Raw genomic sequence first — 17,728 nt, 5'->3', positions numbered from 1 at the left:
CGCATAGTCGAGTAGGTTTTATGAAGGGCGAGTAGCATTTAAAAAAAGACGCTTGAAACTTTTATGTAACATTTACTTCGTTTGTAGTAAATATCAAAAACAAGTTGCGCTGGGCATTGCTGGCCTCTGTGGGGAAGCAGTGTGCCAAACATGAAGTGGGTAAGTTATCCGACCTGCAGGTCTAGCTGAAATGTGAAGAATTGGCAAGGCCTGACTCCCCCTCACTAATGTCTTATTTCAGTGGTACGCAGAACTGCTGTATTGTTGCTCATTTCATGTCTTTGGTACAAATAACGTCTTGTGACATTAACAATATTAGTAATTTTAGTAAAATTGCTAATCAAATGGGTCTGTCTGCTAATCAAAAAGCATTTAATTGGCAAACTCTGCTAATCAATTTTTGAAAACGAATTTATGCCTTGGAATACACATTCTTCTCCGGGGTGCACGGTAGTTGATTATGTGATGGCCACAATGCCTATCCTTAGGGCTGTCACTGCAGCGACTATTCTACCACAGACCCTCTCCTACCATTCACCGGTTCTGGTTCAGCTACTGGCTCCAGCGTACCCCCGCGGCCTGCTTCGCTGGCGCTTCAGAGCCGCAGCCCTTGGAGACGTGGCGTTCCGATCAGAAATAGCACAGGATATCTGCATGTGATTCCAAGCCAATGTAGTGTCAGTGCCCGATCAATGCTCAATTTGGGAAGCCTTCAAAGTCTATATAAGGGGGTGTTGCATCTCAAAAGAGGGTGGGATATTGAAAGCCATATGAAAGTCCATGAGAGTGTTAGAAGACACAATACGCGAGGGGGGAGAAAAGACGGGGAACTCGAGACACTCCTGAGCTCCATCGGGAACTGCGGGAGCACAGGGAACGACTCTTAGACTTGGCTAGTAGCGAGGAGAGGTACATCGGGGACCCAATACTGGCAGCAACATACGGGGAAGAAGATAGACCAAGCAAGACCCTAGCCTGGGCTGTTAGGAGGGAACGCCCAACTATCAGCATAGCAGAGGTCGAGGACCAGAACGGTGACCTCATAAGGGACCTGCAGGGTATCAACAATGTATTTAGGGAATTCTATGACCTGCTGTATACGTCGTGCCCCACCACGGGGTATGACGCGTTAATACGATACTTGGACACAATCACCCTGGGCTGGCTAGATCAAGACCATGCGAGTGCTCTCAATTACCCTATCACAGAAGAAGAGATATGCAAGGCTATAAAATCCTTACCCAGACTTAGTGATTCCCCCACTTGCTGGCTATGTACGATAGCGCTATGTCCAAAGGCACTTTACCGGAGTTGATTAGGTCTGCTCAGGTGACCGTCCTCTCATAACCTGGAAAGAAGCCCCACCAACTATCATCCTACAGGCTGTTGTCACGCATTAACACTGACAATGAAATCCTTGCAAAGATTCTTACAGGCCGCATACTCCCCGCACATTCCAGCCCTGGTCCTACCAGATCAGGCTGGCTTTATACCCGGATGATCCACTCAGAATAACCTACGACGCCTGTTCACCCTAATGCACAATGTCAACCCTGAGGTGCCCATGGTGGTAGCGGCCCTGGATGCTTTCGACTCTGTCCTATGGCCTTTCCTTTTTGAGGTACTTCGGCGATCTGGCTTTGGTCTCGCATATATAAAATGGGTTAAAGCATTTGTACACGCTCCCCAGAGCATCCATATATACAAATGGAACAGCCTTCACGTATATATAACCCACACGCGGCATACAGCAAGGCTGTCCCTTCTCCCGTGTTTTATTTGCGTTTGCAATAGAACCATTAGTCTTTCGTATTTGGGAACTGCACGCACACCGAGGGATCAGCACACCTGTCCATCATATCTTTATACGCTGACGATATTCTCCTCTACGTCACAAATCCTCACCAGAACTTATCGCCATTAACGCAAGAAGTTGTCAGATTCGGGGAGCTGTCCGGGCTCAGAATCTACTGGGATAAATCCGAGGCCCTCCCCCTAACCCCTGTTGCGCGAATGGCCGAGGTAAGCGATGAGTTCCGCTGGGGCCCACAGGGAGTACGATACATGGGCATAATAGCCTCCACTGTAAGGGATGATGTATTTACAGATAACTATATCACACTGTTGGAAGCCCTAGAACAAAAAAGTAGAAGCCTGGATATTGCTTCCCATCTCCCAGGCGGCCTGCATCGCTCTAGCAAAAATGGTGATACTCCCCAAACTCCTCTACATATACAATAACGTACCAATATGTACCCCCTGCTGGCTACTGGACCCGCATAAAGAGGATTATGACACGACTAGTATGGCCGGGTAAGCTGTCCAGGGAAACCTACAACACTCTGGCGGCGACCCTATGAACTAGGAGGCCTAGAGTATCCGGATATGTACCTGTACTACCTGGCAGCACAGGTACAATACATTGCCAGATGGAACCCTCCTAGCCCAGACTCTCAACACTCCCTGTTCGCCAGAGCGGTCGCCAGCCCAGAGGCACTGATGGGCATGATCTGGGGTGATAGAGACACAGCCCTGAAGGGTAAGATCCAACCCACAGCAACAACATGCAACGCCTGGAACCAGATAAACCAGGGGTGCACAACTGATTTTGACAGAGGGCCGAAAGTACCTTACATGAGGGCTATAGTGGGCCGAAAAGTAAATGTGGGCGGGGCGGTAGGCGGGGCGTGGCAGGAGGCTTTTTAAACCCCCAATTTGTACTAAACACATGGAAAAAGAATGTTTTTGAGGGGGTAACGATTTTTATTTGCATTTCAAACTTACATTTTGTACTACACATTTTCCATTGTTATAATTTATTTCTATTTAGTTATTGTATCTCGCCTGTTTAATTAACTTATATATATTTTATTGACCCTAGATACACTATGCCCCATACACTATGCCCCATGGCCCCCTCACCCCCAACCAAACACCATGCCCCATGGCCCCCCTCACCCCCAACCAAACACTATGCCCCATGGCCCCCTCACCCCCAGCCAAACACTATGCCCCATGGCCCCCTCACCCCCAACCAAACACTATGCCCCATGGCCCCCTCACCCCCAACCAAACACTATGCCCCATGGCCCCCTCACCCCCAACCAAACACTATGCCCCATGGCCCCCTCACCCCCAACCAAACACTATGCCCCATGGCCCCCTCACCCCCAACCAAACACTATGCCCCATGGCCTCCTCACCCCCAACCAAACACTATGCCCCATGGCCCCCTCACCCCCAACCAAACCCCCCAACTCAGCACACGCACAAACATGCACCAATACAGACCCGAACCCCCCACCCCAGCACACAAACATGCACCCATACAGACCCGAACACCCCACCCCCCAACTCAGCACACACACAAACATGCACCCATACAGACCCAAACCCCACCACCCCCCAATCAGCAAACTCTCAAACAAGCACCCATACAGACCCGAACCCCCCACCCCCAACTCAGCACACAAAAAACATTCAAATCAAAACATTCATACACATCCGACACAGCCCCCCACCTCCGCATCTCAACATACACACAAAATACATTCAAATACAAACATTCACACACCCCCCCACATCTCAACATACACACAAAATACATTCGAATACAAACATTCACACCCCCCCACATCTCAACATACACACAAAATACATTCAAATACATTCATACACATCCGACACACCCCTCCACCCCCGCATCTCAACATACACACAAAATACATTCAAACACAAACATTCATACACATCCGACACACCCCCCCACCCCTGCATCTCAACATACACACAAAATACATTCAAACACACACATCCGACACACCCCCCACCCCCGCATCTCAACATACACACAAAATACATTCAAATACAAACATTCATACACATCCGACACACACCCCCCGCAACATACACACACAAACATAAAGCAAAACAAACCCAACACACAAACAGACCACTTACCAGAGACGTGCTGGAAAGCAGGTAAGCTGGAAGTCGCTGGAATCGTACTACGGCTGGCGTGGTCCAAGGCTGAAATGCCTTCCGGCATCAAGCCTTATGGACCACGCCAGCCGTAGTGCTGGCCCTCCATTGGTGCAGCACACACGCATTACGTGGCTCGTAGGAGCGACGTGATGCGTGTGTGTGCTGAGCCAATGAGGGCCAGTGTTTTCACCGGCCCAGAAGACAACAAAGACTTTCCTAATGGAGGGCGGCCGCGGGCCGGTCAAAAGGGCATGGCGGGCCGCAACTGGCCCGCGGGCCGTATGTTGTGCACCCATGAGATAAACCAACTGCTGCAAACCACCCTGCACTTTGTACCGGAATTACCGGTTTATGACATAGAAAGCACAGGACCTTCCTTATAAAAACCATATGGGAGTCACCGTTGGGGAAGTCACTGAGCGAAGATCAGTGGAAAATCATCTGCAGTCAAACCTGACACATATCTCTAAACTGCCGGTACAGGCTGACACACTACAGATACATACACCAAGTATACTACTCCCCCCTCAAACTGAGCAGATTCTTCCCTGAGAGCACATTCACCAGTAAAAGATGCGGCGCCGAATCTGCAGACTTCTATCACATAAACTGGAGCTTCCCCCACATTAGAACCTACTGGGGAAATATAGAAGGGGCAATGTCAGAAATGTTATCCACGGAACAGGACTCACCCCCCCTTCTCCGCCCGGAACTCTGGTTGCTAGTCCTGATCGAAGGTGGAACCTGCACAGAAAAGAAACTACTAGGAATGGCATCAGCGATAGCCAGACACCTTGTGGCTAGATTATGGGGGAAACCCTAACACCCCATCATTTGCGAGGTGGCTGGAATGCATGAACCTATGTGAGCGACGGGAATCCATGTACACTGCAACACTTCCGATAACCAGCCGCCCGTTTGACTATTGGCCCCTGTTTAGACAGTAGCTGAAGAATTACAGTCCCCCGAGTCCACCCCAGGGTGATGATACAAAAAGAGACCATATGAACACTACAACTAGGTGCGGATGGATCATATCTACTGCCATACTGGGTGCCCCTGTTACCTTCATTGTGATACCTATGTGACCTGAACAACAAAGGGGGGAAAAAAGGATGCATATTTGTTTTTTTGATGTAGTGTTGTGAGTCTATGAGGCGAGGCTTGGGGGACGGGGGTGGGATCGAGGGGATGTGTTATACCCAAAGAAAGTTTAAAAAAAAAATCTTAGCTTCCCAATTCTAAAAATATGCAGAGAGATAATGTACAGAGAAAATGTATATGTACTTTTTAAATGTAATTTCTCTTTAAATTTTGAATTTATGGGGAAATATAATTATAAATGAAAAGGTGCTCCTGTTAATTCTCATATAAAGTAATGTGAAATGCAAGGTAGAACCGAAATCTCATTCATAGCAAAAGTGTTTCTTTTGCCATGTTTTCACTTCACTTTGAATAGGGCTGTGCGATTGGTCATGAGTAAGAGTCGGGCACAGGGGCATATTTTGATTGCTATCAATATTTATTCAAGAAAAGAGTTTGAAGGAAATCCTACCTTTCCCTGTAACTATGAGGGATTTCCCTGCTTTAAGCAAAATAACTAGCGTCCACGTCACGATGTCCAAAAGTGAAAGCCTTCTATCCTGTGTCCAAAACCTAAGCTGATCCTTACATTCGAAACTAATCATGAGGTGAAGGGGTAAATGTTCATTTGGCTACATCCTTCCAGCTGTAAATTCAACTTAAAGTTCCAAAATGGGGCACAAAAGAAACCAACAACCAATGTTCCACAAGGATATGAAAGGGATTCCCTTCCCCTAGAATTCCACACTTCCATTATAACACAGTCTCAAAATATGAACAGGTCCTCACTTCCTTCTTCTGGTTTTCCAGTGTTGCCACAAAATAAGAAAATATATTTTCCTCTTGTTCACAAGGCTTGCAGTGTCAAGATGTAGCTTCTCTCTTAACATCCACAAGTTTCAATGCATCAGTTTATATGGCTCGCAACACCAAGAGTTTGCTCCTTTTCTCTCAAAGAACAGAATTTCCTCTTATTTGCAAACTTCACAGGATCTAGGAATGATACAAGCATGTACAGTTTTAATGTCTTTCAAAACAGTCTACCTGTTGTACTCTCCATTGCCAGGTTTTATTTAAGTATCTCCGTTCACAATTCACCAAAATAACACACCTGGTATACTCTCCTGACGTGTTTTATTCAAGCATCACAGTTCATAGTTCGCCAAAGAATACACCTGGTATACAGTCCTGCCAGGTATTACTCAAGTTTACTTGTATTATACTTTACAGTCTTATATTCTCTTCACATGCCTAGTCTACTCTCCTGCCATGTCTTCTCATATGCGTATTGAGCCCCAGCCAGATCTGCTTTCAATGTGCCTGGTATACTCTCCTGCCAGGACTTCATAGAGTGTTCCCTTCTGCCAATATTGGGTTTTTGCCCCTTTCGTGTTGGCTGTTGTCAATGCTTGTTCTTGTTAACTACTTCGCCCCTGCTCAGGATTCCCTGGTTTTCCTAATTTCCTGCTTGCAATACAATTATTCCTTGCTTAAATGTTCCAGCTCCCTTTGTTCACATTCTGTGAACGGACCCCTCCCTTCTCAATCGCTATGCGGTTCCCACAGTGAAGCGCCCAGGTGTCCCCTTTTGCTTACCTAGGTTCACCAGTAGTTTCTGGCTGATTTGGCGTCCCTACAGGTTGCATTTGCTGAAGCGGTCTTCCTTCTCTACGCGTCGGCATCTCCTGCACTCTCGCTTCTTCTCACCACTCCAGCATTCATGTTGGAGCTTCCCGTACACCGTGCATTTTGACAGCGGTCCACCGGTCTCTCATGCCGACGTCTTCCCGACCGTTCTTCTGGTCCGCTGCGTGCCACAACCCGTCTGCTCCCCGAACCGCTTCCGAAATTGAGATTCTCCATCTTTCACTTTTGCTGTAGTTTTTAAACATCCCGGTAAGGGTCACCTGATCAGGATGACCAGACCGCATCACATGCTTCTTGTTGTTAATCTGCATTGCTCTTATCCTCTTCCTCTTCCCAGTGGATTTATGGGGCTCAATATGTAGTCGCACATGGCTTTCAATATCTTTTATCCATGCATAAAGGACTATTATTATCAGTCCTTTCAAAGTTGGGGTCATTATCTATTTTCCATGTTGCAACACCTCTACTTTCCCGCGGTTGGTATCCTCTACCCACCCCCCATGTGGTACTCCCACAGATGGCCACCTCCAGGGTTGGAGTCGGGTAGCTGCTGCCCTTCCCTGGCTACATGGGGAAAGACTTTCGGTGCACCAACGAAGGGACATTGTAGTATTTAACGCTAGAAGAACCTGAGGCTTGGACCAGACACCGCAGTAGGGATAGTTAGCAGAGGTTGGAGGGAAAGACAGTAAGATTTCTCTCAAGTTTCATACTTTATAAGTAAGATTCAGAGATTTGAACTTTATTGGGTGATAGAATTGTGGACATTTGGTTCAGGTCTGATGGCGCCCTTTTGGTTACCATTTTGTATGAGTGGCCAGGAGTGCCAGATTTAAGCTTAAGCAGTTCTATATCCTACACAGGATTTATTTAATATCGCACAAGATTGCGCTGTTCTGTGGAGCGACTGACCAGGGGTGTCCTAGATGCAAGCCGGCGGGGGCAGACATGATGCACATGTTTTGGGGGGGTGGTAATACAGCATTTTCTGGAGGCAGGTGTGGTAGAGACTTATTAAGTGGGGCGTCTCCAGATTGAGAGTCCCCAAAGGCATGCCTACTTGGCCTGTTCCCAAGACCGAAGGGGGCTAAACCTGATTTGGCGTGCATATTGGCTAACACGGTTTGCCATGGCTTGGAAGAACCTGGGGGTTGGGGGGGATCCACAGATTGAGTGGTGGTTGAGGGATCTGAAGCGAAGGGCTGTGGCGGAATTAGAGGTGTGGTATAGGTATATGGCGCTCCAGAGGGGGTTGACAGACGGGTGTGACAATGGCCCTCGTTACAAGTTTGCTGGTCTGGGAAAAATGTGCTGGTAACAATGGTTACCACCACCTTTTTTCCGGGCCGGCAAACTAGCAGTCTGCTTGTAGGGGAAGTGAGCTACCAGTAAGCCTGACGTGCCGGTAGTTCAAGCTCTACTGGAAGATTTTTCACTGAAGCACTGGCCCTGTTGCAAACGGTGCCGGTGCTTCAGTGTTCACATTCCCGTGTACTCCTATGGGACTCCACGGCAATCGGAACTTATTATTCCTCCGCTGCCGCCTGTAATATCCCAGTATATCGAGAGGCGGAAACGGTAAGGTGAGTCTGCCGGTATCCCGCTGGTGCTACTGGCAGACGCATAATGAGGGCCAATATGTTTGTTTGGGGAGCACTGGTGCAGGGGCTGTTCAGCTCACCTGATGACAAAGCACCCTGAGCTGCGGTGTTCTGTAGTGCACAGATGGGGAAGGGGCGGTGGTACTAGCGGGCTTGGCTTGAGGGGACATTGTAGTATTTAACGCTAGAAGAACCTGAGGACAGAACTTTCCTGATTACATGTCGTGCAAGTCGTTAGTTAAATGTTGTTTGGGTAGTAAGTAGTTGTTTGATGAGCTGTTTATTGATGTACAAGGTGAGAGGTGGGATAGATGTATGATATATTATGCATTTCTGTGATGCTATGTTGGATGTACTAAACTCAGTAAACCGATATTAAAAAATATATATATTTTGAAAGCAAGGTCCTGTCAAAGTTGCAAATCGTAGATAAAGAAATCTTTCAGTCAATTTGAAGTTTGCATTGGGTGTAATGGAAAGTACATCTCTGGAAATTCTTAATGCACTGCAACTTTCCACCCTTTGAATTCTTTTGCTAATGTGTAGTTCCAGTGATCTATATCTCATAAACTTGCATGTTTACATTGTTTTTCATGTCATTTGTATAGCGCCATTTTACCCTTATCATAGTCTCAATGCGCTGTTAGTGGTAACGCCCTTGAACCACCAAAGTCCAGAGTGTTGGAGGTCATGGAGTACAATTAGGATCCTTTGGTGCATTTGGCTAAAAAAGGATTAGCAGGGCTGGCTAGGCTCCAGTAGAGAAGCAACCCATGTGGTCAGGCATGTGGATGAGTGCTGAGAGGAGTAGGGGTGACGTCTGTGCTAGAGACTCGCTATGTATTCAGCGTGCCCGAATGTGTCATAGGTCTACGCTGCCTTCTGCTGTTGGAGGTGTTGAGGCGTAGTCTGGTGTAAGTAGCCAGAGAATGTATGCGAACAGCACGACCAAATCTTGTCAAAGTCCTTGCTGTATTCTGATGTGTGTGGATAGCCATGCCTGCGGACAGTAGTGTGTTTTATACATACCTTGTCACCATTGATGGCGCTTTGTTAGGGCGCTCGCTCAGGTAGTTGGCTTCTTCTGTCGGTTCTTGCAGCTGTGATAAAAAGTAGTGGCAGTCTATGCTCCAACTATTTGCCACAGGAGGTGCACGGGTTGTGCTACCAGATTGTTCTAGGCAGGTCGGCTGGTGAATCTACCCGGATATGCCCATCCCCCCCTATTACTTCCAGAGCAATGCTGAGCTGGTTCTTGATTGCCCTCACCTTGCCTGCTGGTTCGGGATATGACCATGGCTGCCCGGTTTTCCACTAATTTCCTGCAGTGCATCCCAATCTGTAAAGTTGCGGTGGCAGTGGCGTTGGTTCTATCAAACCCCTGTGCTTCTACCACTATTGTTTGGATTTGCCTGTTTTCCGTACAAGCCTGGTGCAGTCATTCATCAATCCTGTGACATTGCTTGTGTGCTGTGATGTAGCTAGTGGTGCTTGAGGGGGAAGCAAGGTCATGATAGGTGTATGATGGTGTGTGGTCCGGGCCACCATGAACAGTCGGCACCGCTTGGGGAAACTGGTCATATACTCAAGATTTTAAGTGTTTAGTGGGCTTTCAGGATAATGCCATAAATAGCCAGGATTTTAGGGCATTTTTTGGGCAGAGGTAGTTTTCGGTGCAGCGGATGTGCAGAGGAAGAGTGTTCCAGATGGTGGGCGCTAGGATAGAGAAAGCCGAGCTCTGGTGAAGTGATGCAGTGGAATAGCCAGGAGGAGAGTTGAGCCTTATCAGGGGATTCTGGGGGGGCTGACCGTGGATGATTTTGTTCTGAAGGAACACTGGCCCCGTATTATTGAGGGATTGGTGTGTGATGCACATGGCTTTGAAGGTTGCTCTTAGGCTAACTGGGAGCTAGTGCACAATTCTGAGTGCAGCGGTGATGTGTTCATTCGGTGAGAGGGGAAGGAGCAAAATGGCTGATGTGTTTTGGATACGTTGAAGTTTCCTGAGCTGGCTTGCAGGGACGCTGAGATGGAGGGAGTTGGCATAGTCCAGGTGGGAGATGATAATGGCCAGTATTGCGGGGTTTGAGAGGTAAGGAAAGATTTGTTTTAGGATGTGTAGGCGGAAGTGGCAGGTTCTGATACAGAGTTAGTTTCTTGGAGATTATTTCATAGGTCTGCGTCCATGGTGCATCCAAGATTTTTGACTGAGGTGTTGGCAGCAGGTGGGGACCAAGGGCAGCCATCCACGTTAAAGCTTGGGCGGGATCAGACCAGTTTTGCTGCATATTAGGATCTCTGATTTGCCCCTGGTTGAGGATTAGGTGGTTGTTAGTCATCCAATGGTTGGTGTCTGAGAAACAAGAGGCGAGGTGGGGGAGGCTTTGATCTTGGGGATTTTGAAAATGATCTGCGTAGTTGAGCAGGTAAGGTTGTATGAACGGATGAGAGCTGGCAGTGGGTTTAGGTAGATGTTCAAAAGGAGTGGTGAAAGGGAGGCTCCTTGCGGCACCCCTTTTTGTGACTGGCTGGGGGACAGAGGAGAAAGTGGGAAAGGGCACCATTTGTGAGCGATTGGAAATAAAGGTGGTGATCCATTTAAGAGCAGAGTCTTTGATGCCGAGTGTGAGGATCCTGTTCCTCAGTATTGTGTGGTCGATTGTATCAAAGGCCGAGCCTAGATCCAGGAGTATGAGTCAGCAGTTCTTTTTAGGCCATCCCAGATGGAGACCAGAGCAGATTCTGTTCCACACATGGGTCGGAACCCCGATTGGGCTGGGTCGAGGAGACTCTTGGCTTCTGTGAAAAGGCCAAGTTGCTTATATGGTGCATGGTCAATTAGTTTGGCAATGAAGCGTGTGTTGAAGATTGGTTGGTAGCTTGATGAAGGGAGTGTGGGTCGAGGCAGTTTTTTTTGACAAGCGGTATTAGATGAGGGATTTTGAAAACCTCTGGAAAAGTGCCTGATGCAAGCAAGTTATTTACAATGAAGCGGGCTACGCTGCCAGCACAGGTGGCGGTAAGGATCTTTTTTGAAGGGGCTGTGCGCAAGGGTCTCCAAGCGAGCCCAAGGGTCGGATAAGTGCTAGTAGGTTGTTGAAATCAGCTGGCGAAAGAGGGGTGAAAGTAGGTTGCGAGGGCGAGTAAGGTTTTGAGGTTGTGAGGGTCCGGATGTTGATTACGGGATCAGAGCTAGTTTTGTAGTTATGGTATTGTCTTTCAAGTGCAATGTTATGAAAGTGGTTGGAAAGTTAATCGCAGAGGGTGTGTGAGTTTGGGGATTAGGCAGTTGGTGGAGTTGAATTCCCCTAGGATTTTGTGGAGTTCCTTGCATGGATTTTTTGAGTTGGAGATTCTGTTCCCATAATGTTTTTTTTTATGTTGTTTTCTTGATTTCGTACAAATGCGCCCTGTTCAGTCTTGCAAGGATCGTTTTGTGGGCGTGGTCCTCCTGGCTCGCTCTAGGCAATGCCTCAGGGTTTTGAGAGCTGTAAGGGACGGGGTTATATCACTTTTAATGGAGGTCGATCATCGGGAAGGGTGACGGGTGGTCATACCTTTGCAGACCCGTAGGTCAAAGAGATCGATGGAGGGGTATCCTTTCTCGGGAGGGAGATCTGAAAGTGGTTAAAATAGAGAATTGGCCAGGTCTGGATTGACAATGATTTTATTCCAAGAGGGAGGGTGGCTGAGGTAGTTGAAGGATTGATTGGTGGAAGTGGTGGGGAGGAGGGAAGATATTGGAGTGTGAAAGGGATAGCGTGGTGATCAGTCCAGATGAGTGGCAGAGGCATGAGGGCGGAGACTTGGCCCGATGTGCAGAAAAGTGCATCTAGGGTGTGTCCTGCAATGTGGGTCAAGTGTGATATCAATTATAACCGGCCAAGAGCTTCCAGATTGTCGGTGAGGAGCCTGCCATGGGGTTGGTGGAGACATAATAATAATTCACATTTATATAGCGCTATGAACCCTCGGGCATGAGGCTGAACTTGGCGAGAAAGGATTTGCATTTGGTTTCACCAGGAAGAGACTCTGTGGAAATAATTGACAGGTGTTTGAGGAGGATGGCTAGGCCCCCTGCTGTGTACTAGCAGGGAGTAGCCGGCAGGGGAAGGCTTTGTGTGCGATAGGTTGAAATCATCGGTGAACCAGGTTTCAATGATGAATTGGAAGTCTAGGGTTTCTGTCGATATGAGGTAAAAAATGTTGTGCTTATTTTTGGTGCCAATCTGGCATTGATGAGTATGCAGGATAGAAGAAGAGGGTTTCGCTGTGAGGTTGGCATCGGGAGAGGGAGCTGGTTGTGTGTGGGGGCGGGAGGAGCATGGATGTCTGAGTGTGTTATGGGAGGTTTAGAAGGAGGTAGGTTTAGGGGGGGATATTGATCAGGCAAAGGTATTTTGAAGGGGATGTGAAAAGGGCTAGGACAGGGATGGGAATGAGCGCAGGAGGCTGCAGAGAGTAGGGTCAGTGTGCAGGCAGTGGCCTGGGGAGGAGAAGGGGAGAGCAATGTGTAGCTAGCAGTTTCCCACAGTAGAGTCTGAGCGGTTTGCAGGGCGCTCAAGGGGCACAGGTGTGTGGAGGAGGTTAGGAGGGTTTGCAGATGGGGTTGTGCTGGTTAATGTGGTGCATGCTGCACTGAGGGAGGGGAAGTGTGAGTTGGGTGTCTGCAGGGGTGGGGTTGGAAGGCGAGGGGTGGTGCAGTATTGCCAGGGGAGGGTTGCAAGGGGGATTCAGTGGGGGTGGGAGGTTTATAGTGTGAGATGCACAGTGGGCTGTAAAGATGGGGTTATGGGTGTTTGCATGCCAGCAAGCTGCCGAGCTGCCTTATTTCTGTGCAGGTGAGGGGCAGTCAGGGGTGGGTTTGGACAGGCGAGGAGCGATAAGGGAGGATGGGCCTGGAGGGTATTGAGGGGATTGTGACGAGCCACTGGGCTGCCAGAGCGGCCTTTATGGTGAAGTGTCGGTTGCAAGGGGAGGGGGGGGGCTGCTGAGAGAGAGGAGGATTGGGGTGTGGAAAGAAGGGGTGGGGGGGTCTCTGTCTGGAGGGGAGGGGCAAAGGTAGAGTTACCAACAACAATAGACTATGGTACTGCACTTTGGCAACAGTAACAGGCAACCTTCGGAATTGACTTTGGCACAGCAATGGACACGCTTATAAATCAACTTTGGCACTACAGTGATAACACCTGGATTAAACTGTGGTAAAGCAAGGGACGCCGACAGGATAAAGACCTTGAATCAACTATTTCAGCAAGAGGGAGAGATCCAACCTTGGCAACAGCAGCGTGAACCCTCAGAATTGACTGACTTTTTCACACACTCAGAAATCAACTTTAGTACTACAGTTGAAAAACCTAGAACATCCGGAATTATGTGGCATAACCTAAATTGCCATTTTATTTTCAGGGTTAGTTTCACCCCTCCCTTCGCAGTCATGGGACTGGGGTAAGCCGCACCCCAGTCACAAGGCGAGTGAGGTCCTGAGAATATATAATTGCATGCACAAGGGGAGGACCATTAATAAGAAAATATGAAGGATTAATTAAAATGGGGAGATGAACATTGACAAGTGTCTGGATACAACTGGAGAGAAGTGGCCAAGGGAAGAGAACAAAACCCACATGAATGACTGATTCCCATGCAGACTGGAGACAGAAGCCATCGAGGAACGATCTGCACAGGTGGAAAATGGGTTGCCATACAGCCAGCTGAAAGAGGGGGCTTGCTGATGGAGTAATTCTGAACTGACTGGGTCCCTGCAAATTCCCCAGAAATGAAAAATCGTATTTCAAAAGTAAGTAGAACCCTGAGATAACGCCATACTGTCCCTTTTTTATCCATGGTAAAATCCTGGGAATCAAACGGATTGGGAATCAAGGGAAATGTTAATTTGACAAATATACAGGCCTGGTGTTAGAAATAAGGCCCTGTATCTCCCATTTACATTGGTTTACATTGACTACCCAGTGAGTAGCCATTTACTTAAAGCCTGAAGCATTTGATATTGAGAAGCGCAATTTAAAACCAGATGCATTTTTATGCAACTTAAATAAATGCATATTGCTTTTTGTAAAATTGAGCACCATTTAAAATGGAGTATGTGGCTTAAGCCTGTGTAGAATGATCTGGACCATATTGTTTTCATGATACACTTTTGTCTGAGATACTCATTAAAGCGTCTGGGGGAGGCCGAGATGGATTTTTAGAATCTGGCCTGGTGGACAGATTTTAGGAGTCCGCCCTAGATATAGTCACAGGGTAACTCTGAGAGGTTAGCCAAAACCCAATCAAGGTAGCAGAGGAGAGTAGTCAATGATATTCTCTGGAGAGTGTGAGTGGGGCCAGGGGTTCACACAGCAAAGCACACATTTTACTTTAGACAGGTATGTACAAAAACAAAACAAGAGGTGATGGCTGGAAGGTTTAGAATTAATCTTAACCTCTGGCATCGCTCTGGGCAACCCTCCAGACCATCGTTCTTCACCTGCCAAGCCATTACAAAAGGGGAAAGACCATATGCAAATCAGGCTTGGTCCCACCCCCAAAGGGGTAGTCCAGCCCGAACTGCTAGGTCTCATCCCTTCTGCACGAGACCACAAGCATCCCCAGACATGTTTCAGCCTTGTTGGGCGTCATCAGTGAGGAGTAGCTTGGGTCTCTAGGCCCAGCAGGCACGGGACCCACGTCTGGCCATACCCATCCCACTCGGGGTGACAATAGCAAAACAAAAGAGGTGATGGCTGGAAGGTTCAGAATGAATCTTAACCTCTGGCATCGCTTTGGGCAACCCTCCAGACCATCGTTCTTCATCTGCCATGCCATTACAAAAGGAGAAAGACCATATGCAAATCAGGCTTAGTCCCACCCCCAAAGGGGTAGTCCAGCGCGAACTGCTAGGTCTCATCCCTTCTGCACGAGACCACAAGCATCCCCAGACATGTTTCAGCCTTGTTGGGCGTCATCAGTGAGGAGTAGCTTGGGTCTCTAATACTATTTTTATTCTAGGCCCAAAAACACACAATAGGAAACGAAAATAGCAGGCGATATTGCACAACACTCAATTATAAAAGTATATTTACAGTCCCCTTTGGGTTCTTAGGAATGCATTCAATAACTTATTCAACAAACAAGAAAGGTAAATGGTGATGCAGTAAAATTGAACCAAGTCACAAGAAATATACCCTAACTTAAGTCCAATCATTAGGATGAGTCACAAAGCGTCTTCTTAAAAAAATGTTTGGATGTAGGAAGAGTTCTTGTGTTGGTGAAATGTTCCAGAAGATATTCAACAAAGTTAATGGTAGGTAAAATGACTTCCGATGCTTGTGAATCTGCTTAGAATCACATGCTGTGCATATAGTGCGACATCTAGTGGTACCTGCGGAGTATTGCATCTAGTCTTTCGAGGAACGAAAGGAGACCTCGACATGGGCATGCCTGTAACACTATCCCCAGCATGACATGTAGTATACTCCAAAATTCCTCACGCTTCGGGGTACCTCAGATTGTTTCCGCCCAGCTAGCTGGTCGCCTTGTACGGAGCTCTTACAAATTGCAAGTTATATTCTTTCCTATGACCTTCGGTCATTTATATATATTCGTCCCCTTCTTTGACGATTACTTCTCTGTCACCGCGGAAGACATCCACAGACTTCGACGGCTGATGCTCCGGTCGAAGCTGTCGACCATGTGGCCATGCCCATGCAGTAGGGAGAGTGGGGTCTGAGTGTTTTCCATTTCTTTCAAGAATGTATTTCCTTCTCCCCTCTATTTGACCCTCTGGTTTTGCTGTCGCTATAAACCTGAGCTATGGAGAGGACACCCTTTAAATTTTGCCCTTCTTGTAAAGGCAAGTACCGCTGGAAGGACACACACAGGAGGTTCAGTAAGTGTCTCCCTCGAGATCACCACGAGGCGTACTGTCGGTCTTGTCAGCTCTTGCGTCCTAAGACAATCAAAGAGCATTGAGTTAAACGATGGGCGGCCTACGCCATGATGCAGGCCGAGGGTCACTCCCCCGCTGCCACAGGCAGCGAGAGTGACAAGGAGTTAAACAATGGCCATGGCTCCGATACGGATGCCATCGACATTACATTGGAGCGTTCGCGCTCCGAACCATCCGTCCCCGGCCCTGGTAGGCAGGACGATAGTTCTGCTATGGGGAAATGTACATCCCGGTGACAGGGACATACCCGCAACTCATAAAGGCAAGCACACAACCCCCCAGTGCTGCCGTGACAGATTCGCCGGGACGGACCAAGACTCCAACGGGTACGCCCAGCTCCTCGATGGCATCAGCCGGTCCACGCGGTCGTCAGCCCTCCCCGCAACCGCGTAAGCAGCATGCGTCCAGGCACTCCACAGACAAGGGCGTCAGCACCAAAAGTCACAAGGCCATCGAGACGCCTCTTAAGAGTGCACCAACGCATAAGGTTCCAGCAATGGCGAAATCTACAGTGAAGCCGCTTGAACAGCCAAAACCCCTCCCGGAGATGCCAAACATACGCAAGAGTCTCTCAAAGAATGTTTTGGCGGCCAGTAAAACTAAGGACCGATTGAAGGACACATCCACACGTCCAGAAAGGCAGGAAGACTATGCTGAGAATCCCCAGCCTTTATCTAAGACTCTCTCAGACAAATCTCGATGTTCTAAGCAGATAGACCCGCAGGAGGAGCCCTTTTCCCCCCCTCTGCACCTCTGCGGCTCCTCCTTCTGGACCAGGGATAGGTTTGAGGGGTGTACGAATAGGCTTGCAAAGTTTGTAGACTTCTCAGAAAGGTTTACCACACCCAAGAGGCCTAGCGAGGAGGACCTTTACCACACAGTGTCTAAATTCCAGAGGACGTCCTGGCATCTTCATGAGGACGTCTTTAACCTGACGGATCAAGAAGAGGTCCCTCGGGGATCCCTTTTTTACAAGAAGATGATCCCTTTGAGGATCCCACTGACCAGGCCCCAGATTGGGGAGACGAGCCACCAGTGGATAACCCACCATGGTTGTCACCTACCCATACACCGGATCCTGACACGATATGCATAGATCCTCCCGCCTCCCCATCTTTGTGACCGGCATCTCCCATAGATGACCAGATGGCATTTAATGCCATTCTGAAGAAAGTATTAAATAGCCACGAAAGAAGCGGTGCAGGACTCTGACTTTGTGGAATATGTTTTAAAGGAGAAGCCACCTGCCAGTCAGGCTATCCCTTTGCTAAACTCCATTAAGAGGCGCATCGCCCCTTCTTTACTGACACCTTCACTGACCAGGGCTGTGAACCCACAGGTGGAGAAACTTTTTCACCCCTCCCCTACAGACCCTCTATATTCGGGGACATGCAACCCCAGATTCTCTCGTGATCACTACAACAAGAAAGAGGGCAGGGATACCCTTGTCCACGGGTGAGGCACC

At 48.2% G+C, this 17,728-nt stretch overlaps 1 protein-coding gene across 1 annotated transcript in view; it reads left to right on the top strand.

The window, feature by feature from the left end:
• NUDCD2 (NudC domain containing 2) overlaps nt 1–17,728 on the top strand; it is a 316,419-nt gene that overhangs the window by 113,791 nt on the left and 184,900 nt on the right. The window lies entirely within an intron of this gene.

The sequence above is a fragment of the Ambystoma mexicanum genome, chromosome 3q, assembly GCF_040938575.1.
Source record: "Ambystoma mexicanum isolate Mex_15411 chromosome 3q, UKY_AmexF1_1, whole genome shotgun sequence".
In the NCBI taxonomy this organism is placed as follows: domain Eukaryota; kingdom Metazoa; phylum Chordata; class Amphibia; order Caudata; family Ambystomatidae; genus Ambystoma; species Ambystoma mexicanum.
Note: the sequence above shows the minus strand (reverse complement) of the source record. Positions and strands in the feature narration are given on the sequence as shown.